Source organism: Chlorocebus sabaeus, chromosome 9 (assembly GCF_047675955.1).
Source record: "Chlorocebus sabaeus isolate Y175 chromosome 9, mChlSab1.0.hap1, whole genome shotgun sequence".
In the NCBI taxonomy this organism is placed as follows: domain Eukaryota; kingdom Metazoa; phylum Chordata; class Mammalia; order Primates; family Cercopithecidae; genus Chlorocebus; species Chlorocebus sabaeus.
This window is the reverse complement of record NC_132912.1, coordinates 982,310-1,008,787: the sequence shown is the minus strand read 5'-3', so window position 1 is coordinate 1,008,787 and position 26,478 is coordinate 982,310. Positions and strand designations below refer to the sequence as shown.

At 48.2% G+C, this 26,478-nt stretch overlaps 1 long non-coding RNA gene across 2 annotated transcripts in view; it reads left to right on the top strand.

Annotated features, from left to right (window-relative positions):
* The window catches only part of LOC140712352 (uncharacterized), a 35,897-nt gene extending 10,022 nt beyond the window's left edge, over positions 1 to 25,875 (top strand). The window contains exons 3-6 of one of the 2 annotated variants that reach the window (XR_012093878.1): positions 3,565 to 3,680; positions 12,637 to 13,093; positions 18,394 to 18,647; positions 22,952 to 25,875. This is a non-coding gene — a long non-coding RNA (uncharacterized lncRNA). Of the gene's footprint in view, positions 1 to 3,564; positions 3,681 to 12,636; positions 13,094 to 18,393 lie in introns of both variants that reach the window. The other variant, XR_012093879.1, reaches the window with a different exon arrangement.
* The last annotated feature ends 603 nt before the right edge of the window (positions 25,876 to 26,478 follow it).

The window sequence follows — 26,478 nt, the reverse complement described above, 5'->3', positions numbered from 1 at the left end:
CTGCTTTGGCCTCCCAAAGTGCTGGGATTACAGGCATGAGCACCGCGCCCAGCCATGAATCAATTTTTTAGAAGACTCTATTTTTGTTTTGTTTTGTTTTGTTTTGTTTGAGACGGAGCCTCACTTTGTCACCCAGGCTCCATCTCAAAAATAAATAAATAAATAATAATAATAATAATAATATACTTGCAGTAGAAGCAAAGTTATCAGAATGAGGAACAAATAAAGTGCCAGAATGAGGAACAAATAAAGTGCACATAAAACCATAGTAATATCTTTTTTTCTTTTTTGGAGAAGGAGTCTCGCTCTGTTGCCCAGGCTGGAGTGCAGTGGCATGATCTCAGCTCACTGCACGCTCCACCTCCCAGGTTCATGCCATTCTCCTGCCTCAGCCTCCCGAGTAGTTGGGACTACAGGTGCCCGCCACCACACCCAGCTAACTTTTTATGTTTTAGTAGAGATGAGTTTTCACCATGTTAGCCAGGATGGTCTCAACCTCCTGACCTCATGATCTGCCCGCCTCGGCCTCCCAAAATGCTGGGATTACAGGCGTGAGCCATCGCGCCTGGCCAATAGTAATATCTTATTGCATTTTAACACATAATTAATAAAGCCTATAAATCAAGAAAGGGATAGAGTTGAGTTCTAGGTCCTACTTTCAGAACTAGGGTAAAGTACTGATGAACTTCAGACTTGGTAAATTAAGTATTCCTATTATAATTCCTAGGTTAATGGTTATAACTACACAAGCAGAATGTAAAACTTCCAAATTAGTAGAAAAAAACCTAAAATGGTTAACAAAAGCTACTTGAAATGAAGGCAAGAAAACAGTGAAAAGAAACAGAAAAAAAAAGGAAAATCACAAATAATATGGTAGCTATAAACCCAAATGTGTTAATAATTATAATAAATGTTTAATTCCTAAAGATAACTTTAGAGTAATGTGAACCAACAACATAACCTTGAAATACAAAATGCAAAAATTGGCAGTACAAAATTCTACCTGAAAGTTAACAAGGTAAACATCCATCTTAAATTTAAGAAGAACAGCAAAATAAAGTAAAAGAACAAATAAAATGAAGGAATGAGCAGAAATTCATGCTGTATAAAACAAAAGTTGATAATGAAAAGACGAAATGGTCAAACCTGGGGCCAGACTGATGAAGAAAAGTGAATAGTGGAAATGCTGTTTCCAGCCTAGAGGCGGCTACTGAATGCGTGTTCTCATTCTTCAGCCCCATTATTCTGTTTGTAACTATAGAAATAGCCTATGGGATAGGGTAGTTCATCCAGCACACCCTAGGCGGGGGCTCACTTTTAAAGGCAGTGTGGGTAGAGCTGCCTCACCCACCCCCACACCCAGTGACCTCAGCCCACCCTTGCCTTTCACCAGAGTCTTTGTACGTAGTCATCCGTTGGTATGGATGGGGCATTGGTTCCAGGAATCCCTGTGGACACCCAAATCGGTGGATGCTCAAGTCCCTGGTATAAAATGGCATAGTATTTGCATGTAACCTATGCAATCCTCCTGTGTACTTTGTCATCTCTAGGTGATTTATAATACCTAATATGATGTAAACGATATGTAAATAGTTGTTGTACTGTATTGTTTAGGGAATAATGACAAGAAAAAGAACTCTAGGCCAGCATGTTGGCTCATGCCTATAATCCCAACACCTTGGGAGGCTGAAGCGGGAGGATCTCTCTCATTTTTTTTTTTTTTTTTTTGAGACAGAATCTTGCTTTGTAGCCCAGACCCAGGCTGGAGTGCAGTGGCATGATCTTGGTTCACTGCAGCCTCGACCTCCCAGGTTCAAGTGATTCTCGTGCCTCAGCCTCCTGAGTAGCTGGGACTACAAGCGCACACCACAGCGCCCAGCTGGGAGGATCTCTTGAGCCCAGGAGTTCAAGAGGGCAACAGTGAGATCCCATCTCTACAAAAAATAAAATAATTAGTTGTGCATGGTGATAAGTTCCTGTAGTCCCAGCTACTCAGGAGGCTGAGGTGGGAGGATCACTTGAGCCTAGGAAGTAGAGGCTACAGTGAGCTGTGATCACACCACTGCATTCTAGCCTGAGCAACAGAGCCAGACCCTGTCTCTAAAAATAAATAAATGAATGAATAAAGTAAATTCAGCATTATTTAAATACCTTACCATCGACTCACTGATTCAAACCCATGTGACTGATTCCTCTCTGCTAAGTGCGTGGGCAGTAGCCTGCACTCACACATCAAAGATCTGTTCCTCAAGTGTCTCATTTTCAGACAAGAAAGTGAATTCAAACATTACACAACAGGCCTACCTTCTACTGGGCCGGGCCGCACGTTACACAACGGTCCTGCCTTCTACTAGGCCGGGCCGCACCGTGCACCACGGGCCTGCCTTCTACTGGGCCGGGCCGCATTGCTTGCCTTCCTGTTGTGTTTCGCATTTCACACTGCCTGGGTTCTGTCACGTCCACCCCAAGAGATCTGTGTGCACTCAGACAATTTGCCACTCAGTGGAGCTCCCTCGAAAGTCGCTCCTTGACTGCACATAAAAAAACAGCATTTCTTCCATTTCTTCAAACCTAACATTTTGTGTATGAAAATCTAGGCAGGGCTTGTGCCCCAGTGACTGGGAGAAGAAGAAGAAGAAATTCCAGGAGTAAATTCAGGGCGTTTGGTGCATTGAAACTGAATTCAACAGACACTGAGCTCCAACTGTTTGGCAGACCCTGCGCTACACACGTGGGGACATCAGTAAATAAAACAACAGGAAGCTATTGCTGCGTCAGAGCACGCATGCTCGGGACACCACGGGTGGATATGTTAGAATTAATTCAAACAAGCACATCATCTAAGAACTGTATTGTGAACTATTTCTGATTAATAGATTGGCTACTTTTTCTGACTGCTGAGAACCTATAAAATCATAAAAGTAACTTGCATGTATTTCCCTTTTAAACATCAAATATTTTACGTGAGTGACTTCCTCTGAAGCACAGGCATTCCTGTGTGCTGGTTTGATCCGTTGTGACGGTGACCAGTGGACACAGAAGGAGCCAGGCAGGGCCTGCAGAGGCCAGACCCCATCCCAGCCACAGAACAGTGCCAGGTCTTGAGCCTCCCGAGCCTGCCCTGGCTTCCACCCCCACCACTAGTTTCCCAGTCACGCTGTCACCTCATGCCTGTCCCCAGACCCTTGAATGACAGGGTGGGAGGGTTGAGCGTCTGTACAACAGTGACAGCCGACATTTGTTGAATGTTGTGGAGCTTTTGATGAGCATGAACCTGTTTAATCTTTACACCACCTTTGAGTTCTGTATTAGCAGGTGTTTCACAGTTGAGGTAAACTACATCTTGTTGAACTTCTGTAAGCAGAACCGATTACAGTCTGGCCTAATGGCCGAAGGAGCTCGGACCAGTGGCCTGGCCACATGTCTGTGTTCTGAGACAAGCAGCCCAGGGTCAGAGCCGTGCTTTATAGATGAAGTGTGCACACCAGCCCCTTGCTTTATGTGACTTATTTCTAGTCCCGAGAGTAATGCTTCAAGAGAGCCTTTCACATTCCCAATTTATAGATAAGGAAACCGAGGCCCAGAACAATGAAGGAAGCTGAGACCACACAGGCCGTGAGCGTCCAGGCCTCTCTGAGAAACACCCGGACACACTTCCCACAGCAAGGCTCCCTGGGAAGGTGAGTGTTAGAAGCTGAGCATTGTCTGGAGAAAATAATAGTTAATGGGGGAAAGAGGCAAACTCGCCAAGGGGAAAACCCCTTCCCACCCACCCTGGGTCTCCGTGGGAGCGAGCCATGTAGACAGAGCACCAGCTGAGTTGTTCCTCATGGGACCTTGACCACTGCCCCTCCTGGTTACCCCGTGCCCCTCCTGGTTACCCCGTGCTGTCTGGAGGTTGAATCGATGTTTGCCACTCCAAACCAGCTCTCCCAAACCTTGCACAAAAGGTGTGATGTTTGATGAGCTGTGCGGAAGCAGGCACTCCCCAGGTTCTCTGACTGTCCACCTTTGGGACACGGGGAGCTGTTGATGTTTGTCAAGTTGGGTCCATCCTTGGGAGTTTTAAAGGTTGTAAAGGCCCACATGGGGAAAGGGCACTTCCTAAGGTTATTCCCACCTAACTGAAGGTCGTGGACCGGAGTTACAGGACTGGAAATACTCTGTTACTCAGCATGGAAACGGCAGAAATCCTGGGAGACTGCACTTTTCCCATCCCACAGTATCACTGCTTCCCAGAGATGGTGGAAGATAACATGTTATTCATGAGGGCTCAGCTGTTAAGATCTAGTGCGTGTAACCGCTGGAAGCTCTTAACTACAGCATGCAGATGACAATACTGTATGGTTAAAAATTTAGCTAAGGGGGGCGGGCATGGTGGCTCACGCCTATAATCCCAGCACTTTGGGAGGCTGAGGCGGGTGGATCACAAGGTCAAGAGATCAAGACCATCCTGGCTAACATGGTGAAACCCATCTCTACTAAAAATACAAAAAATTTAGCTGGGTCCCGTGGCGGGCGCCTGTAGTCTCAGCTACTCGGGAGGCTGAGGCAGGATAATGGTGTGAACCTGGGAGGCAGAGCTTGCAGTGAGCCGAGATTGCACCACTGCACTCCAGCCTGGGGGACAGAGCTAGACTCCATCTCAAAAAAAAAAAAAAGAAAAAGAAAAAATTTAGCTAACGGGAACCAATGTGGCTGTGGCTAGAGCACGGGGAAAGTATGTTAAAAGTTCACCAGGCCGGGCGTGGTGACTCACACCTGTAATCCCAGCACTTTAGGAGGCCTAGGCAGGTGGATCACGAGGTCAGGAGATCGAGACCATCCCAGCTAACATGGTGAAACCCTGTCTCTACTAAAACTACAAAAAATTAGCTGGGCATGGTGGCAGGCACCTGTAGTCCCAGCTACTCAGGAGGCTGAGGCAGGAGAATGGTGTGAACCCGGGAGGCAGAGCTTGCAGTGAGCAGAGATCGTGTCACTGCACGCCAGAGCGAGACTCCGTCTCAAAAAAAAACCAAAAAAGTTCACCAAAGGGGGATCATGTTCGGATTTTTAAGTGAGAACTGAACAGTGGTGGTTGTATAGGAGTGGGGTGTGCCATGCCCTATGTGAGGAAGGGACTGTGTGGTCCCAGCCACCCTGCGAACTCCCCCTGCCCCAGTGAGTCGTCCCTGCTGCACGCGCCAGCAGTCTGGGCCCATTTCCATTGCGGCTCTGGCAGGTGGACTCTCATAGCACATCCACCTCCATCACCAGACCAGAGCTCCTTTCTCTGTGCAAGAAAGGGAGCCCACAGCACACGGTCGGCAGCTGAGTGGGCACTGAGTGGGCGCTTGCCCCTTGACTTCTCCCATTAGCCTCATTGCCTCCTTGTCCCACCCACAGAATCACAGTGGTAACGCCCACTGCACGGGGAGGAACTGAGTACGGTCTCACTAGCTTAGCTGACGCGTCTCCAGAAAACTCGATGTGGCTCAGCAGCGAGCCCTCCAAACAAACAACAGACAGAGCCGCCAGCATTCTCTGTAACGCCAAGACCTGCTGGGCAGCATGCGTGGCCTTGGACGGGAAAGAAGGCAGCTACTGGGGCTGCATCTTCCTTCTTTTCTAGCTACTTTTCTCTGCCTTTTGTCATTTACTTGTCAAGATCAGATCTCAACATAGAATACCTGATATTCTCAGTGTTTGATTCTCAGCAAGTGCGAACTTCATACCAGTCAAACAGCTTACATAGAAATGGAATGTTTCATGATTGCCTGGAAGTCTCTAAACACCCCTTTCTTGGTCTAACTCTGATGCTGTGGCTGTGTGATCTGATCTGTCTTCCTCTGGCTTCTACATGAGTAGACATGAGCCCCTTTGGAACCTCTCACCTCTTTGAGAATAGAATGAGAGCTGTGGACTGTCCTGCCACAATTCTACAGACTGGGTAATACATAAGGGATAGCAATTTTTTTGGCTTATGGTTCTGGAGGCTGGGAAGTCCAGGACATGGTGCCAGCATCTGGTGAGGGCCTTGCCCTGGTGGAAGTGGGGACAAGAGACAGAGAGAGGCCAGGTGCAGTGGCTCATGCCTATAATCCCAGCACTTTGGGAGGCTGAGGCAGGCAGATCACCTGAGGTCAGGAGTTCAAGACCAGTCTGGCCAACATGGCAAAACCCTGTCTCTACTAAAAATACAAAAATTACCCAGGCGTGTAATCCCAGCTACTCAGGAGGCTGAGGCAGAAGAATCGCTTGAACCTGGGAGGCAGAGGTTGCAGTGAGCTGGGATTACACCACTGCACTACTCCAGCCTGGGCAACAATTGCAAAACTCTGTCTCAAAAAAAAAAAAAAAAAAAAAGAATGGGGACAAACTTATCAGGAGCCACCTCCCTAGACAACAAATCCACTCCCAATACAAAAGCATATTCCATCCACAGGGGCAGAGCCTCGGGCTAACCCCCTTGGAAAGGCCCCAACCCTGTTACAAGAGCAACTCAGCTTCCAGCAAATGAACTCGGGGAACACAGGCAAACCACTGCGTTGAGAACATTGGCACTTCTCATTTGAACTCTATCTTCACACACCCTGCATGGACTGGGAAGTGCCCTCAGCAAATAGTCAGATTCATGTGGCTACACTAAGTTTTTCAGTTTGCTTCCCTTATTGCAAGGGTTTTGTCCTTCCAGTTTCTGTCAGCTTCTGGGTGATCTCTAGGGCCTTCGAACTGTTATTTTAATATCTAATACAGAGGTTATCATGGTTATTAGCAGGAGAATTCCTCCAGTAAAGGCAACTCTGCCGTGGCCTAAAACAGATTATGCAAAACAATTTCACCATGTGGATGTACATTCAGATTATGGACTGATACATAATCAAAACCAGAAATCTTTACAAATGGAGAAAAATGTATTTTCCTACTATTGTTATAAAATAGTTCTGGCCACTTCTACTTCCTAGTATCCCTGGATTACGTAACACTAACAGCTGCGGTTCAGTTGCACATTCTGCATCTAAGGAGCGAGGGCGGGAGCCGAGCCTTCCCGCCTTGCATCTCCCTGTCCTCGTGCTTAATCTCAGCAGCATGACATCATACTTGCTGATAATTCACCTGAGTGACGAAAATAATTTTTATAAGCGTGTCACAAAAAGGAAGGAAAAGTTTCTTTTCCCTGCTTTGATATTTGAACCAATGGAACTCTGGAAGTTTTCAATAAAATGAAAAATAATTTAAATTGGAGAAAAAAATTCTGTTCCAAATCTCATCCAAATAACTCTTTTCTAAAACTGCGGCTGGGCTCCCAGAACTGCCAGAGGGACTGGGCATGAAACGCGCTGGGCGGCTCCGTGTGCCCGTGTGCACTAATGCTGCTTTAATTGGATTTTGCAAACACTGATGATGTCCTCTGACACACAGCAGAGCAATCTCAGGGCGGTCGAGCCAAGGCCAGCAGTTGGAGCTCTGACACATCCGTCATAAAATGCTCAGCTGGGCTGGGAAGTAAGCTTAATACTTCAACTGTCTTCCCAATCTCTGCCTCCATTTCATTTGTCCCTAATCCCTCCAGCGGTACTTGCAACATGTACTTCAAATGTCCTCTCTCTTTGTGCTCAGTCCAGTATTACAGTTACCATAAGAAGAAAAAAACGCATTCCTTACACAACAAGAAGGAAAACAACACCTCTGACCTTGAGATCAATCAAAGTTGACACGGCTGTCTTTTCGCTGTTTGCAAATGAGTTCAGTCACCCGTCCGAGGAGCCAGAGTAAAATAAACACTTCGGTGGTCACTCAGGGCAGAGTGTTATGGCACAGAAGTCCCGATGAGTGCTTTCAAAGGACTGCTGTGCAAATATTTACAAGCTCTTAGAGCCTCAGTCCAGTCCCACTTGTGAGCCAGGGATTCTGATAATTCATAGAATGACAGAACCCCAGATTTGGGAGGGCTGGAAGATATTGCTTAATCCAGTGTGTGACACTCATCATGGAATTTTCCCTTAAAACACCCCTGAAAGATGGATGTCAGTGTTCTGCCCTGTGGCAGGAGCTCTGGCTTCCAAAAGCACTCTCCTACTGCTGGGAGTGACAATGCTTAGAAATTTCTTTTTGCATTAACTAAATATTCCTTCCAGAACCTTCTACGCATTGGTCCTTGATCTGTCCTTGAGCTGTGTAAATGTATAGTTATCTAATCCATAAATATAGGCATGCAAGAAAGTACTTTCTTTAAAGTCAGTTTACATCCATGTCTAAGCCTCTTTCCATCAGCGTTGTGGTAACACTTCATCTCCCTCGTTATTAGTTCCCGGTCACTGTCCGACGGCGCCGGGACAATGAAGGGGTCCCCGGAGTTGGCGCAGAGCCAAGCACCCAGGGACCTCCCACAGGCGTCAGTCCGGGCTCATGACTGCCGAGATGCTCCAGTCCCTTGCCTTCCGTGTGGGCGTGCCGCTCACCAACTCCCTCAGCTGCACCTGCGGTCCTTTCTTCTGGACATCTCCATAAAATGGGAGTCAGCCTTCCTCTAATCTTGCGATACTTCCATTCCTTTCTTCCCAGAACAGTTCTTTTTCTCCTAATTTTCTTTTTTTCTTTTTCTTTTTTTTTGAGACGTAGTCTCGCTGTGCCGTTCAGGCTGGAGCGCAATGATGCAATCTCGGCTCACTGCAGCCTCCACCTCCTGGTTCAAGCAATTCTTGTGCCTCAGTCTCCTGAGTAACTGGGACTACAAGCGTGCGCCACCACGCCTGGCTAATTTCTGTATTTTTAGTAGATACTGGATTTTGCCATGTTGGCCAGGCTGTTCTCAAACTCCTGGCCTCAAGTGATCTACCCACCTCTGCCTCCCAAAGTACTGGGACTACAGGTGTGAGCCACCACACCCAGCCTTTTCTCCTAATTCTTAAAAGCATCACTCCTCTGTCTATCCTACCACTAAATTCTTCCAAGCTTTTATAAAAGTCAGGAAGAGCCCTTGTCATCAAGCTTTCTGGAAAACACCCACAGCAGCTGAATTCCAAGTCTGAACCGTCACCTGGAGTGGAGCTGGGAGATGGGAGAACAAACCAGGAAGGTAAATGGAGGGAGACAGAATATAAGTTGTCACTGCCTACCTCGCAAAAGGAATCATTTTTCCCCTTACTTTCCCCCCCAATATTTAAAAAGATCTTTCGTGTTTGCCTGAAATTCTATGCAATCCAGAAATTATTCCCATTTCCTTCCACTATTCCTCATAAGACAGAGTTCCTGGTGTTTTACCCTACCTCAGTCTGCACTTGTCTGCCCATGTCTCTCTTAAAATACAGTGCCAGGGCCCAAGTTCAGCATGGAAGGTGTGTTCTACCAACGCAGAGGGTCACAGGGCTTGGAGAATAGCCATTGTTTCGGGGAATGCACTATTAATAAAGCGTAAGATCATAACAGCTTTCTCCCCAGACACAGCATTCTGTGACTTATATTGCATTTGCAGTCAGATAGAACTGCCTATTCTCTTTCTAGCCCTTTCTCCAGGATGTGAGCTCACTGTCACGCAGGAAGCCATCATACACGAGGGCGCTCACGCCCACAGCTACCAGACTTTGAAGAAGATGGCATTTCCTCCCGGTGTTGCCATCACTTCATTCCATCGGCCAAGTTCTTCTTTGTGGCTCAAGGAATGTTAAGCTCTTTGAGATATCATCAACAAAGCACGTGAAATTGTCAGAGGATGAGCTTTCAGGAAAATCTTATTGACAACAGCCAAGTGGAAGTCAGAGTCTCTGTCCTCAGTGACCTGTCTTTGTTCCTTAGATTGGAGCACCCTCATTCACATCTTCTTTCTGCGGCGGTAGTCAAGATGCTTACATGGGTAAAAACCCTATCAATTCAGGCTAATTGGAGGGAAGGCTGTGGAATGAGGGAAATGTCAAGTATATTCAGTAACCAAAAAGTATGCTAATAAAGGGTTGCTAAGCAGAAAAACATTCTTGGAAACTATCTCTAAGAACTATTTTAATTATCACACAAACTGCTTGTATGGTGCATCTATAAAGTTTGACCTCAGTTTGTTCTCAAGCAGCATTACTTGCTGGGACAGCCTTTTTATGAACTCAACGCCACACTCCAACTTGAGCTCAGTATGATTAGTACAAATTACAAATTACCAGGTTTCATGTTAATGAGATTTTCATGCCATAAGAATTACACGGTCTTGGAGACAGAAGGAATCTTAGTGGGAATTGAATCCAATCTTTTATCCATTTCTAGAAGCCTCTGCTTGACTGTTTCCTGAGCCAGAACCACACATATGAGGGGATAACACAGTCCATCAAAAACACTGCTCTAGAAAAATAGAAAACGGGGCTGGGCGTGGTGGCTCACGCCTGTAATCCCAGCACTTTGGGAGGCCGAGGAAGGTGGATCACCTGAGGTCAGGAGTTCGAGACCAGCCTGGCCAACGAGGTAAAACCCTGTCTCTACTAAAAACACAAAAAATTAGTGGAGCATGGTGGCACACGCCTGTAATCACAGCTACTCGGGAGGCTGAGGCAGGAGAATCGCTTGAACCCGTGAGGCGGAGGTTGCAGTGAACTGAGATTGTGGCTGGGTGAGGAAGCTTAATGGAGATGGTGTGCTCACGGAATTCCCAGCATTCCCCCTCTGTTGCCTCCTGAAGTCCGGGGTTGCCTCTGCCCGGCCCAGTGTCAGGCTGGCTTCTGACTCTCTCGGCAGTAAGGGTTGAGTCTCCTCCTCCCTAGAGCTCTGCGATTTCGTGACATGCCTTGTGGGTCTTGTTCATTCTTTGCTCAGGCTGGAACTTTATTTTAAATGTTTTAGCTACTCACTGAACCAAAAATGTATCTTTATTCTTTCATTTCTCATCTCTTTGTCTTTTGGTTTTACCTTCTGAGAGTTTTTAAAGATTTTATCTTCCAACCTTTCTTTTGAGGTTGGCGTTTTTGCTCTCATAGTTTAATTTTTTTTGCATAAGCTTTTGTTTCCTTGAATACATTTCTTTTTTAAGTGTTCCGTTATTGTTTCATGGGTTCAACATCTACTTCTCTCTCTAAGGATGTAAATTCTAGCATTTTTATTCCTTGAGGTGTTCTCCCTGCGCGGTGCCCGTTTCCTCCGAATGGCTTCCTGTTTGTCCTGTTTCTGTGTGAACTTGACCGTGGATGCTTTCCCCAGGAGTCTGAAGATTTGGCGTTGTCCACCCAGCAAAGCAGCCACTACCAGGCTGACTGCAGCTCTGTGTGTGGCCACATTGCTCTGTGATCTTGGGGGAAGCCTCATCTGAGACCCCTTCCTGTTAGGATCTTCGTGGCTTTCCAAGTGGATGAATGAGGTCCTTTAAAGGAAAGTGTTCAAACGCCTTGTCTGGGAGACAGTAATCCTTTGGCTGCCAGTGTTCCGAGAGCCAAGTGAGGAAGAGGAGGTGGCCTCAGACTCAAACCATCCCGGGAGAGACCTCTCTCTGTGTGGCCCAGAGAACACACCTTCTCCAGGCGCCGGCCACAGCAGGGGGTCACTCACCTTCTGTGAGAGGTGGAGGAGCAGGCTTCTTGCCCCATCTCCTGCGAGCCTTTTATTTCAGGCCTGCCTTCACCCGACACCCATGGATGCTGATGCTCCCGTTCTGTGCCTCTCGGGTTTGAGCTGCAAATGTGCTTGCCTGCGGCTCCGCTGTTCTTCGGCTTCCTCGGTAGGATGTGCGGACACCACTGGCCCAGCTCCCATGGCTCCTCATCCATGCCTCCTCTTCCATTTTGTTTGTCCTGAAAGGCTTGTACCACATCCTTCTTTCCTCCTGTTTATCAAGACAGGGTCTGACTCTGTCACCCAGGCTGGAGTGCAGTGGTGCGATCATGGCTCACTGCAGCCTCAAACTCCTGGGCTCAAGTGATCCCACCACCTCAGCCTCCTAAGTAGTTGGGACTACAGGTGTGTGCCACCATGCCCGGCTATCTTTTTAAATTTTTTATAGAGATGGGGTCTCACTATGTTACCCAGGCTGGTCTTGAACTCCTGGCCTCAATCAATTCTCCTGCCTTGGCCTCCCGATGTGCTGGGATCACAGATGTGAGCCACCACACCCAGCCTCCTCCTCCTTCTTTTTCTCCTTCTCTATCTTCGTCACCTCTAGTGTCTTTTTAGAGAGATTTTTAGATAGAAGCAAAATAAAATCACACACACACATACACACACAAAACCCACACATACAAGAACCCACGGTGTATTCAATTCATCTACACCTAAGTCCCTTTCTGCTTTTTCAAACAACGTTATGCTGCAAATAGGGATAAACTGAAATAATGAGTGAGTCCATGAAGCCTGTCTCTCCCAAACAGCAAAGCCACTGCCGGGAAAGGGCCTGAGCTCTGTTTCCATGGTTGCTTCCTTTGCTTGTTTGACATAAATCAGCTGAGGATTCTAAACCAAAATGTCACCTGCTTAGTTCTCATGTTAAGCAGCAGATGTCAGTCATCTCCCAACGTGTGACGTCACCGTGTTTTCTTTACAGCGTCGGGTCTTGCTCTCTAGTAGGTGCCAGTTAACAAATGTTTGAACAACTTGGCGAATAAACAACCGTTTCATCGATTATTTAACGAATCAGCACCTGGTTAGTGCAGAAATGACTCTAAATGGCATGTTTCCTTTCTTCTTTAGTTTGTTCCTGCTTATATACAAGTATCTGTCAGTTGTTGATTCTTCCAGAGCGTCTGCTGCATTCTTGGTGTCTCCGACAAGACTGTAAGCTGCTTGAAAATACGGATCGCCTTCGAATTGTAGAACTGAGAAATGGCGGGGAGCAGGCACAGTGTCTTTGAGATGATCCAGGAGCCACACAGAGGTGGGGAAATGAGAGCAGAGAAACTGGCCGAGGCCCAGGGAGCCTCGGAGTCCAGGCGGGACCTTGGTCTCTGATTGTGCCTCAGAAGTGAATCAGCACCGCCGCCTTCTGTCCTTGGGATGCTCCACTGAGCACCACCGTGGGATTCGCCAACAGCCACGCAGGGCCCTCAGCCCGGCCTTGCCCCACGGGCACTCCTGGCAGGACAGACAGACACACGGCTGGAAGGATGCGTTCTCCCAAGGAAACTGGTGCTGTGTGGACCACAGGCAGGTGGGTGCTGAGCCATGAGGATCTAGCACGTGCCCCGTCCACTCCCGGCCTGACCCTGCATGGTTCCCAGGCAGTCCTCTCGGGCCTCAGCGTGTAAGGCAGCCCCGGGTGGAGGCCCTGTCTGGGGTCATGCGTCATAGCCTGTGCGTCTACACCAAATGTGTGTCAGTGTTCTGTAAGCCTCACTCCCAGGGCTCCCGTTGAGGCCTGGCCCCGCGGTAGGTGTTGATCCTGTCCACCCAGCTCAGAGCTGTGCTGTCCTGAGCTGTCCACGCCCATGACAAACACACGACTGCTGAGGTCCCTCTCTCCCCGCAGCCCCAGCACCCCACAGTCAGCATAGTCCTGGCCACTGTTGCCTTTTCATCACAAACACCCTCATTAGTTAGCAGGGCCAACAGCATTATCCTCAGAGGCGTCAGGAAAACCGGTGTCACTCTGGGCACACACTTGGACCCTGTGTTTTGTGGCCCATGACCTTTAAAGTCGATGTGGCCTTCGACGTCTGATACATTCATTGAGCCAGATCTCTGCTAACTTCAGCACATTCCAGTTTTTATGGAGCCCAAATTGATTATCTCCTGCAACAACATTTGACATCCTGGTTTCAGGTTCCTTCATCTATCCTTGGCCCTAATCCACAGATTTCTGGGGACTGTGCCCTAGCCCACGTGTGACCCACGCCTGTAATTGCAGCACTGTGGGAGGCTGAGGCGGGCAGATCATGAGGTCAGGAGTTCAAGACCAGCCTGGCCAACATGGTAAAACCCGTCTCTACCAAAAATACAAAAATTAGCCAGGCGTGGTGGCGGGCGCCCGTAATCCCACCTACTCGGGAGGCTGAGGCAGGAGAACAATCTAAACCTGGGAGGTGGAGATTACAGTGAGCAGAGATCAGGCCACTGCACTCCAGCCTGGGCAACAGAGCGAGACTCTTGTCTCAAAAATATAAATAAAAATATTCAGATCACCCTCAACTCATAGCCAGGTTTCTACATGGGGGCATTTACATTTTCAGGCCTTAGAGCTTGCTTATAGAACTTACCATATTCTCCCTGCTATGGCTTGAATGTGTCCCCCAAAAAATACATGTTAGAAACTTAATCCCCAAGGCAACAGCACTGGGAGGTGGGGCCATATGGGGGTGTGTGGGTCACGAGGGCTCCACCCTCATGAAGGGATTAATGCTGATGCAACTTTGAGCCCGTGCTCTCTCTTGCCCATGTGACGGATGCCTTCCACCATGTTATGACACGGCAGGAAGGAACCTCGATCTTGGACTTCCCAGCCTCTGGAACCATGAGCCAAATAAACATAGACTATTTCTTAATTACCCAGCCTGTGGTGTTCTGCTATAGCATCACAAAACGGACTCAGACACTCTCTTATATTGTCATCGAAGGCATCTTTTCCTCTTTATTAGGCTGAATTTGTAAACTCCTGGAAGATGCGGACCATAACCCATTCATCTTTCTATTTCCCACACTTCTGGTTAGACACCAGAGGAATTGTGACATTTTAATATATCCAGAAGCCCCCAGGAGAACAGGCAAATGCCCAGCCCTGTGCTGATGGTTCAGATTCTGCACGTTGGAGGCAGCACCCCAGCTCTCCAAGCCACATGCGATGGGTGGTCCTCAGAGCACATGTCAAGAAATAGCAACGTGGTGGATAAGAAGCACGTGTTCAAAATGAACCAAGAAAGAAGATGATAGGGTGAGAAAGATCCACAGTCACTCACTTGTAAAGTCAGAGTGTCTCTGGAACTCACGCTTCATGAACTTGATGTGCTTCTGTCTTCCTACCCTGTTTTAAACATATGGTTAAAAATAGCAGGTCACTGTGGTGATCCTGGGGTGCGGGGGAGGACCAAGGCCTGGACTACCATGGTATATGGGGTGCAGAGAGCAGGCATACGGCCACAGGCTGGAGGAAGGAGAGGGGAGGAAGGAAATGCCATGGCAAGTGTGGGAAGCGCTACTGCTGCACAATTTAGCACAAGCTTAGAGTGGAGAACAACACCCAGCTATCACCTCCGCTTCTGTAGGTCAGAATTCTGTGCACGCGAAGCTCAGCCCTCTGCCCAGGGTCTTGGGAGGCTGCATCTGGAGTTCAGGTGGTCTTCCGAGCTCACTGAGGCTGTGGCAGAAGTCAGACCCTGTGGTTGTCTGAGGGAGGTCCCTGGCTTTGGCTGGCTGTTGGCCAGTGGGAGTTCAAAGCTTAGGTCTCTGCATTCTTCCTTGAGGCCAGCCAGAGGAAAAGTTTGCTCTTCAAGGGCTCACCTGATTGGGTCAGGCCTACTCGATATTATTTTTCTTTTGATTAACTGAGTCAGCTGGCTTGGGACCTTGATTCCATCTAAAAATCCCTTTTGCCACATGACATAGCATAATCACAGGATTTGTATCACACCAAGCTAACAGGCTTGTCGCACATACAACAGGAGGAGGGTCACTGAGGACAGTCGTCTCTGTGTCAAGGAAGCCAAGTTCTTATTTTGAGCCCTGACCTCTCCCATGGACTCTTATGGACTGAGCTGGGTGTCCCCAAATTTGCACGTTGAAGTCCTAACCCCCATGTGACTATATTTGCACATTGGGTCTAGATGAGGGTAATAAGGTTAAATGAAGTCATATTGTTGGGCCCTAACCCAAAAGGATTGTTTTTTTTTTTGTTTTTTTGTTTTTTTTTTGAGACAGAGTTTCACTCTTGTTGCCCAGGCTAGAGTCCAATGGTGTAATCTCAGCTCACTGCAACCTCTGCCTCCTGGGTTCAAATGATTCTCCTGCCTTAGCCTCCCAAGTAGTTGGAATTACAGGCACGAGCTACCACACCTGGCTATTTTTTTTTGTATTTTTAGCAGAGATGGGGTTTTGTCACACTGACCAGGCTGGTCTCGAACTGCTGACCTCAGGTGATCCACCGGCCTTGGCCTCCCAAAGTGCTGGGATTACAGGTGTGAGCCACTGCGTCCGGCCTAGGATTGGTATTCTTATAAGAAGAGGAGATGGGGACACACAAGTGCACAGAGGGAAGATGAAAGGAAGACACAGGGAGAAGTTGCCGGCTATGGTTTGGATACTTGTCTCCCCAAACCTCGTGTTGAAATGTGACCCTCAGTGTTGGAGGTGGGGCCTGGTGGGAGGTGTTCAGGTTACGGGGCTGGATCCCTCAGGAACGGCTTGGTGCTGTCCTGGCAGGAATGAGAGAGTTCTTGCTCTATGAGTCCCCCCAAGAGCTCATTGTTGAAAAGAGCCTGGTGCCTTCGCCCCTCTCTCGTCTCCCCTCTGGCCACATGATCTCTGCACAAGCAGCTCCCCTTCACCTTCCGCCGTGAGTGGACCTTCCTGAGGTCTCACCAGAAGCAGATGCTGGCACCACACTTCTTGCACAGCCTGCCGAACTGTGAACCAAATGAACCTCTTTTCTTTATGAATTACGCTGCTTCAGGTGTGCCTTTATAGCAACACAAATGGACTAAGACAACAGCCATCAACGAGCCAAGGAGAAATACGGGTTTCTGACCTACATCATTTTCCTTCTCTGAAGAACTACTTGTAACATTTCTTACAAGGCAGATCTACTGACAACAAATCCCCTTAAGGTAATTTCACCGGACATAGAACTCTAGATAGGTGGTTTTTTCTTCCCACGTTCCAGCAGGCATCAGTGGCAGTTTGGTGTTCCTGCTGGTACTGGATCCACACGGCGCTTCCGCTCCGTTCAGCTGTGCTCCTGCACGTTCTCCTGCCTCTCTGGGGTTTTGGGCAGTGGTTTTTCCCTATGCCTCGATTCTGTGGCAGACCAAAGAAAAGGCGTCGATTTTCAGATGGTTCAGTTTTTTTCTTATTCTGAGAGTATAAGTGATGACATCCCAGCTCCTTACACGCCCGACTGGAGTCCTGAATGCTGTACGGGGTCCACGAAATTAACCATATTAATTAAATAATTAATTGATAAATCATTTGGTAATGACCCTCTCTTCCAATCTTTTTCACTTTTCTTTTCTTTTCTTTTCTTTTTTTTTTTGAGACAGAGTCTCACTCTGTTGCCCAGACTGGAGTACAGTGGCGCAATCTCGGCTCACTGCAACCTCCGCCTCCCAGGTTCAAGTGATTCTCCTGCCTCAGCCTCCAGAGTAGCTGGGGTTACAGGTGTGCTACCACATCCAGCTAATTTTTTGAATATTTTTAGTAGAGATTGGGTTTCACCATATTGGACAAGCTGGTCTCAAACTCCTGACCTCAAATGATCCACCCTTCTTGGCCTCCCAAAGTGCTGGGATTACAGGCGTGAGCCACCGAACCCAGCCGCACCCAGCGCCTGTCTCCGATCTTAGGGGGTGAGCCACCACACCCAGTGCCTCTCTCCATTCTTAGTCCACAGTTTACATTGGAGGTCAGTCTTGCTGTTGTACATTCTATGGGTTTGGACAAATGTATGATGACATGGATCCACCACCACAGTATCCTACAGAATCATTTTACTGGCCTAGTAATCCTCTGTGCTCCCCCACTCATTCCTCCCCGTCTGTCAACCCCTGGCAATCACTCACCTTATTACTGATCTTATTATTCCCAGTTCCGTCTTTTCCAAAATGTCTTGTTGTTGGACTCGTAGATTGGCTTCTTTAGATTGGCTTCTTCCACTTAGTGACATGCGTTCAAGGTTCCTCCACGCCTTTTCATGGCTTGTAGCTCATTCTTTTTATTGTCGAACCATCTTGTTTCCAACAACTGCAATACATTTCACAACGGAGAATGCCCATGTGTGGGTGATTCATGAGGGGACATGAGGAGATGGGGTTGACGAGGAGGTGGGATTGATGAGGAGATGAGGTTGATGAGGAGGTGGGGTTGACAAGGAGGTGGGATTGCTGAACCAGCAGGAATGTCTGCTTTACACCTTTCACCAACAAATGCTGCCAAATTTCCCTTCCTAACCGTTGCATCACTAGGGGAGAATACACATATTTCCACACCCTGCAGCCCATTGTCGCACATTTTCAGGAATAAATTTTCCAAACTTCTCTGAGGGTGTCCTGGGACCACACACTCTATATCCAAACTCAGCCAGCACCCACTGTCAACCACACCTTGTCCACCAGCCCTGCCCTGCCATCTCCAGGGACTCGGCGGCCACCAACCCAGGGCCGTTGCCTGCGGGGACCTCAGGTGGAGCGTCCTTCCTCCAAACAGAGACTCCACAATTCCAGATCCCACCCCTCCTGGCTGAAGGTGCTCCTCCCAGGCTCTTTGTCCTTCTGGTCTAATGTGTTTTGTTTCTGTCTGTTCTTTCAGAATTAATGTTTCATGTTCAACCTGAGGTCTCTGATGAGTCCTTTAAGTCCACGCTGGGACAGTGGATGATGTGGGCAGCAGGCCTGTGACTCCACGTGGACCCCCATGAATGCTGTCAGCGTGTCTACGCGAAGCTGTGCCATTTACAGGAGAAACACTGGGTGGTGAGACTTGGATGAGGTCAGCAGAGAAAGCGGCTAAACAGATTCAGCCATCCCCTCAGGTGACTGCGGAGCTATGAAGACCTAAGGCAGGTACTTCTGTGCTAGCAAGGAAGGATGTTTATGATATAATTTGAGGGGAAGATATAAATCAGAGGTGTGGGGTGTGCAGAGGCCCCTGCCTTCCCCAGTGGGTGGACAGCACCTACACTGACACCCCCAGCAAGGCTACACAGGTGCTTTTCTTGGCAGCCATCAAGCGAAAGGTACTTGCCTTAGGCTGCAGGGTACTTAAACATTTCAAAGGTCAATTGAAGAAAGAAGTAGAAAGAACATTAGGAGAGGTAGTGGTGCGTGCCAAGGCACTGAGTGTGAGGAACAAGGTGCTTTTACGGGGTGTCTGCGCCCAGGTGCAGCCGGCGTCCCTAGGCCTGACAGTGGCCGGATAGGCAGGTCCCAGAAGAGGCATGTTTGCAAGCACCCAGCTAAGCCAGGGAGCAGCCGACCAGCAAAACAGGTCAGCTCTCAGGGACTCTTCAACCCGAGGGCTGTGGGGAGCACTGCGTGGATTTTAAGCAAATCCAAGTGACAAACCAATGGGCATTTAGAAATATCATCACAGTTACACGTAGAAAACTAACTGGAGGCCAAGTAACTGGAGGCCAAGCACCGTGACTCACGCCTATAATCCCAGCACTTTGGGAGGCTGAGGCAGAAGGACTGTTTGAGCCCAGGAGTTTGAGACCAGTCTGGGCAACATGACGAAACCCCATCTCTACAAACAATACAAACATTAGCCAGGCATGTGCACACTTGTGGTCCCAGCTACTCAGGAGGCTGAAGAGGGAGGAGGGCTTGAACCCGGGAAGCAGAGGTTGCAGTGAACCAAGACCACACCACTGCACTCCAGCCTGGGCCATAGAGCCAGACCCAGAAAAAAAAAAAAGAAAAGAAAAGAAAAGAAAATTAATTGAAAAGAGTAAGATTACAGGCAAGACTATTTTATAAAATCTCTAAGCATGATTCAAAAGGCCAAAATCATATCCCCCAAAAGCTTAGATTTAACCTTACCAAATTTTTATTATATGTGAGTGTCATAACAACACAATTAAGTCTACATATAACCCAAAAAATAATTCCATCACATATTAAAAAGCATTTATATTTTTGGTGTACAAAGTCCAACAATAAAATAAGAACACCAGCTCCAAAATCGACAAATAAGCAATTTGTATAAGTATCTAAAAACATTCATTACCAATCCCAAAATTGCCAGTAGAATAATGAACTATAGGCCAGGTATGGTGGCTCATGCCTGTAATCCCAGCACTTTGGGAGGCTGAGGTGGGTGGATCACTTGAGGTCAGAGTTCGAGACCAGCCTGATCAACATGGTCTTTACTAAAAACAAAACAAAAATCAGCCAAGTGTGATGGCACACACCTGTGATCCCAGCTACTCTGGAGGCTGAGGCAGGAGAATACTTGAACCCGGGAGGTGGAGGTTGCAGTGAGCTGAGATCATGCCACTGCACTCCAGCCTGGGTGACAGAGCAAGACCTTGTTTCAAAAATAAAAATAAAAGTAAAAAAAGAAGAGGGTCAGGAGAAGGACCAGATTCCCCGGAAGGACCAGCTTGCACTCTCCCGTCACAAAAGTGCTTACGAACAGTGAGCAGGGCTGCTGTTTTGGGATTTGAGGCTCTGCTGTCTTCCCATTTGGAGTTCATTCCTATCACAGAATGACAGGGTGTAAAGGACCAAACTGTTCACTCCATCTCAGGCTCCAGACGAGGCCTTGGAGATGTCAAGCTCTTCCTCAATATCTGCCTACATCATATCTCATGCATCGCCTTCCTGGCCCAAATTAAGAGCTCCTGTGGCGTCTCCTATTTACCCTTCTCCTGACCCCCCAGGCCTAGCTCCAAGCCACATATCTCAGGCCTCGAGGGACTTTCCTCTCGGCTACAGGCCATGGCTCTAGCAACAGGTGTGGGAGCCCCGTATCCTGCAGCCCACAGCCCACCCTCCAGGGAGCAGTCCAGTCAGAACCTGCTTAGTGCTTGTCTTTTAGGCAGATTGGAATCCTAAGTTAAAGAATTTCTGGACTGGGCGCGGTGGCTCACGCCTGTAATCACGGCACTTTGGGAGGCCAAGGTGGGCAGATCACGATGTCAGGAGATCGAGACCATCCTGGCTAACACGGTGAAATTCCATCTCTACTAAAAATACAAAAAAAAATTAGCTGGGCGTGGTGGCATGCACCTGTAGTCCCAGCAACTTGGGAGGCTGAGGCAGGAGAATGGCGTGAACCTGGGAGGCGGAGCTTGCAGTGAGCCGAGATTGTGCCACTGCACTCTAGCCTGGGGGACAGAGTGAGACTCCGTCTCAAAAAAAAAAAAAAAATAGAATTTCACACTGCTTGAACCCCTTAGACACAGGCGTGCTCCTGGGCACATAGTCAGGGGCTCCTGCGTACTCCCACAACATAACTGTGTAGTTTGTGGTGTCCGTCCAGCCCCAAGCTGCCGTCACACTCAGCTGTAGCGGTTGGCTTGGGTGTGATTTGATGGAATCTGTCAGGATTTGTGGAGTCGTTGCCATCTGAGTCAGCTCCCAGAGCCGCTGTGCAAAGAAGGTGCCCATTTGGTGGATTAGCCGGAAACCTGTTGGGGGCCTCCTGTCCTGCAGAGCCCGCGTCCCCACCTCTGTGGGGTGCCTGGCAGGCACTGGGGCGGGAAGTGGGGGCCTCAAACTGCAGGGCCCAGGGCGGGAGGGAAGGACGCTCGGTCAGCGGGGAACAGTCGCCTCAGGTGGGACTGAGAAAGTTTCCTTTCTGCCAGGATTTTCAAAGGATTAGAATTCTTTTTTCTTTCTTTCTTTCTTTCTTTTTAATTAACAGCGCAGTTTTAAGTTATTCCAGTGAACAGGGCGGTGTTTACTTTATTTCCTGCTAACAACTTAAAGCAAAAAGAACACTAAGCTCTCCAGATTTTGAAGTCAGGCAGCCTGGAAAAGCCCTTTAGTAACCATGGTGTTAGAAAACGTAAACTCCCCGTCCTGGGCAACAGGTGGAGACGCATGTGGAGGGGCTGTGGAGTGTCTTACTGAAGGGGCAGCGGCCTGAGCTGAGGGTCTTAGCGTTAGGAGCAAGGACGTGGTCCGATTGGCAGCATTTTGGAGGTTTATCAATTACTGGCACCAAAACCACAGAACAGGGAGTCATCTCAGGAAGTATAGAAGTGCTAGAAACACTTCTAATCCCTTGGGGACTGGGGACAAGGAAGAATGACCTGGCAGTGTACTCAGGTACCTGCCTAAGCTGCCACCCCACAGCCTGCCTGACGCCTGTGGTGTGGGCCCCCCACGGGCTGCAGTCCTGGCCGGGGCGAGGGGGCAGGGGCAGACCGAAGTGAGGCAGGGGTGGGGCCCTCAGTTCAGAAGTCGGGGTGTTACCTCCACCACCTTGGAAGCCCACGGGGGTGAAGAGGGAGGGAATGTGGGCCTACTGTTGGGAGGAGTGTCAGAGCCGCCTGAGAATGTGGCCGTGGGGTGGGAGCTGTCTTGGGGAGTGTGGGGAGGAGACACCTGCCACGCGTGTGATGCACCATCCCTGAGTGAATGCGCCTGGCCCGTACCCTGAAGGACTCCGCTGCCACTCATGGCCGCACCCCCAGACCCACGGGTCCCATTTAGGTTCTGTGGCCTCTCAGTCCCTTGACTCCACGCAGTAGCTGTGTCCTCCCGACCTCAGGCAGCCAAGGCCATGTCCCAACTCCCATTCCATGAGGCCCAACTTTTCACACCGCTTCTCTGACCCGCCGGTCTGAATGAGCCCGGCCACCCTCCCTGGCTCTGCCTCACACCCCATCTTTCTGTCACACTCACCACTGCCGGAGATTGTCCTTCTCACACACTTCTTTCCCAGTGGTTGTTTAGAGCCCCTTTTCGTCCGTGTCCCCACGTAGGAGGCCTGGAGCGGGAGCCCTTCCCCAGCCAGGCTGGTGGACACAGACTGCCATAAAAGACAGGCCTTTGGCTGATGCTCTAGGTGGTCTCTGCCTTTGCAGCTCAAAGTGCTGCAGATGGCACAAAAACAAATGGGCATGTTCCCAAGGCCACGGAGATCCAGCCTGCGGGCCTGGGACTTCCTGGGCTGCCCGGCCGCCGGTGTGAGCAAGGGTGCAGCCCTCCCAGCCCATGTCGCTCAGACAGGACTCCAGGATAAACCCATGTGGCTCTGCCCGTGGCTCTGCCCAGCAGGCCTGGCCTCGGCCTCGCACCTTACCTTCCCCTTGCTCCCGACCAGCAAACGCCTCCAGGCTGAAATGAGCTCCCGTCCTTCCTTGGAGCTTGCTTGGGGATTTCTCATGTCCTGTTATTCCTCTGATGTTTTCCAGAAGATTTGGAATGCTGCCTGTTCAGTGGTCTCCAGAGGGCTGGATTGCCCAGTCCACGAGTCCTGAGGCAGAAGCCTCACAACCGGCATCTCTTTATGCTTCTAGAGCATCCTAGGAGACGTCCTCCAGCAAACCCTGCCGATTACACACTGGAGCACATTCTGTTATGCAGTTGATTCTGGGCTGGCGTGATTTCTTCCTTTTTTTTTTTTTTTTTTTTTTGAGATGGAGTCTCGCTCTGTTGCCCAGGCTGGAGTGCAGTGGCTTGATCTCGGCTCATTGCAAGCTCCACCTCCCGGATTCACGCCATTCTCCTGCCTCAGCCTCCCAAGTAGATGGGACTACAGGAGCCACCACCGCACCCGGCTAATGTGTTTTTTTTTTTTTTTTTTTTTTTTTTTTTTGTATTTTTAGTAGAGACGGGGTTTCACTGTGTTAGCCAGGATGGTCTCGATCTCCTGACCTCGTGATTCATCCACCTTGGCCTCCCAAAGTGCTGGGATTACCGTGCCTGGCCAATTTCTTCCTTTTAAAGGTTGTATGTTAAACTCCCTGGAGCTCTGTCTGTGGGTCCTAGTGGCAGCCTCTTCTCGTCCTGGGATGCAACATCACCCTGGATGTCCCTGAAAGCACCACTTGGTCTCCTGTTTGAAGTTTCTGGCAAAGTGGACGTTGTTTTTTTTTTTTTTTTTTTTTTTTTTTTTGAGACGGAGTCTCGCTCTGTCGCCCAGGCTGGAGTGCAGTGGCCGGATCTCAGCTCACTGCAAGCTCTGCCTCCCGGGTTTACGCCATTCTCCTGCCTCAGCCTCCCGAGTAGCTGGGACTACAGGCGCCCGCCACCTTGCCCGGCTAGTTTTTTTTTGTATTTTTTAGTAGAGACGGGGTTTCACCGTGTTAGCCAGGATGGTCTCGATCTCCTGATCTCGTGATCCGCCCGTCTCGGCCTCCCAAAGTGCCGGGATTACAGGTTTGAGCCACCGTGCCCGGCCGGACGTTGTTTTTAATTCAACATCTCTGCAGACTGGACTTTCTTTCTTTCTTTCTTTCTTTCTTTCTTTCTTTCTTTCTTTCTTTCTTTCTTTTTTTTTTTTTTTTTTTTTGAGACAGAGTCTTGCTCTCTTGCCCAGGCTGGAGTGCAGTGGCGTGATCTTGGCTCATTGCAACCTCCACCTCCTGGGTTCAAGCAGTCAAGCAGTTCTAGTTGCCTGAGCCTCTCAAGTAGCTGGGATTACAGGCAACCACCACCACACCCGGCTAATGTTTATATTTTAGTAGAGACAGGGTTTCACCATATTGGCCAGGCTGGTCTCAAACTCCTGACCTCAGGTGATCCACCTGCCTCAGCCTCCCAAAGTACTGGGATTACAGCATGAGCCACCGCACCCAGCCTGAAAATCTGTTAAAAAATAGAAATAAAGGGAAGCTTCCTCAACTTAATAAAGAACATCTATAAAACACCTGCAGCTAACAGGATACTTAATGGGAAAGACCGAAAACTCCCAGCCTAAGATGAGGAACAAGGCAAGGATGTCTGTTATCACCACTCTGTTTAACATGGTGCTGGGAGTCCTAGCTATCGCAATAACGCAAAAAGGGAAATAAAAGGAAAAGAAGAAAGAGAGAGAGAGAGAGAATGAGAGAAAAGGAAGGCAGACAGGCAGGAAGGAAGGAAGGATGGAAAGAAGTTGTCCCTATTTGCAGATGACACGATTGTCCACAGATAAAATCCCAAGGAATCTCAAAAGAAACCCTCCTACAACTAACAAGTGAGTTCATCAGGATCACAGGATACATGACAAACATACAAAATTCAATAATATTTCTATATACTAGTAATGAATACAAAGTCACCAAAATGAATAATACAATATTATTTACAGTTACTCAAAAAAATACTTAGGTATAAATCTAAGACATGTACAGGATCTAAATGCTGAAAACTACAAAACACTAGTGAAAGAAATCAAAGAAAGCCTAAATAAAGAGAGAGACGCAGGGTGTTAATTGATTGGAAGACTCACTATAGCAAAAATATCATTTTTCCCAAACTGATATATAGATTTAATGAATTCCTATTGAAATGCCAGCAAATATCCTGCAGATATACAGAAGATTTTTCTGAAATCTATATGTACGGACAAAGGAATGAGAGTAGCTAAAGCAATTTTGAAAAAGAATAAAGCAGGCCAGGCACGGTGGCTCACACCTGTGATCCCAGCACTTCGGGAGGCTGAGGCGAGTGGATCACGAGGTCAGGAGATTGGGACCATCCTGGCTAACACGGTGAAACCCCGTCTCTACTAAAAATACAAAAAATTAGCCGGGTGTGGTGGCAGGTGCCTATAGTCCAAGCTACTCGGGAGGCTGAGGCAGGAGAATGGTGTGAAGCCGGGAGGAGCTTGCAGTGAGCCAAGATCGCACCACTGAACTCCAGCCTAAATGACAGAGCGAGACTCTGCCTCAAAAAAAAAAAGAAAAGAAAAAAGAAAAAGAATAAAGTGATGGACTCAATCTACCTGATTTCAAAATGGATCACAGACTTAAATGTAAAATGCAAAACTATAAACCTTTTAGAAAATAAACAGAGAAAATCTTTGGGATTGAAGACTAAGAAATGACTTCTTACCAGCATCGCAATATATAAAATTTCTTACCAGCATCATAATATATAAAATTTCTTACCAGTATCATAATATATAAAAGGAAAAATAGAAAAATTGGACTTCACAAAAAAATTGGACTTCACAAAAAATAAAAACTTTTGCTCTGCAAAAGACTATGTTAAGAAGATGAAAAGACAAGCTACAAACTGAGAGAAAATATTCTGAATAGATTCAAACTACATATCCAACACAGACCAGTGCCTCGAATACACAAATAACTCTCAAAACTCAATGGTTAAAAAAAAAAAAAAAAAAAGCAAAGGCCAGGCCCAGTGGCTCACGCCTGTAATCCCAGCACTTTGGAAGACCAAGGAGGGTGGATTGCTTGAGACCAGGAGTTCGAGACCAGCATGGACCACATGGCAAAACCTCAACTACACAAAAAAAACAAAAATTAGCTGGGCGTGGTGGTACGCACCTGTAGTCCCAGCTACGTGGACAGCTGAGGCTGCAGAGAGCTATTATCGCACCAGTGCACTCCAGCCTCCACAACACAGTGAAACCCTCTGTCCAATAAAGAAAAAAAAAGTGCAGTTCAGTTAGAAAAATGAGCAAAAGACAGAAAAAAACATTTCACCAAAGAGGATATGAACGGCAAATAAGCACAAGAAGAGATGTCCGAGAGACTGATACGAACATAATGGGCTCCTAGGGAAATGCAAATTAAAACAACAACAACACAGCACTGCACATCTATCCACGTGACTGAAAATAACAGGGTGATGCGGCCGCACGTTGGTGAGATCACTCACGCCAGGCTGGCGGGATGTAAGATGGCACAGCCGCCCGGGAAACAGGTTGGAGATCACTCACGCGGGGCTGGCGGGATGTAAAATGGCACAGCCGCCCGGGAAACAGGTTGGA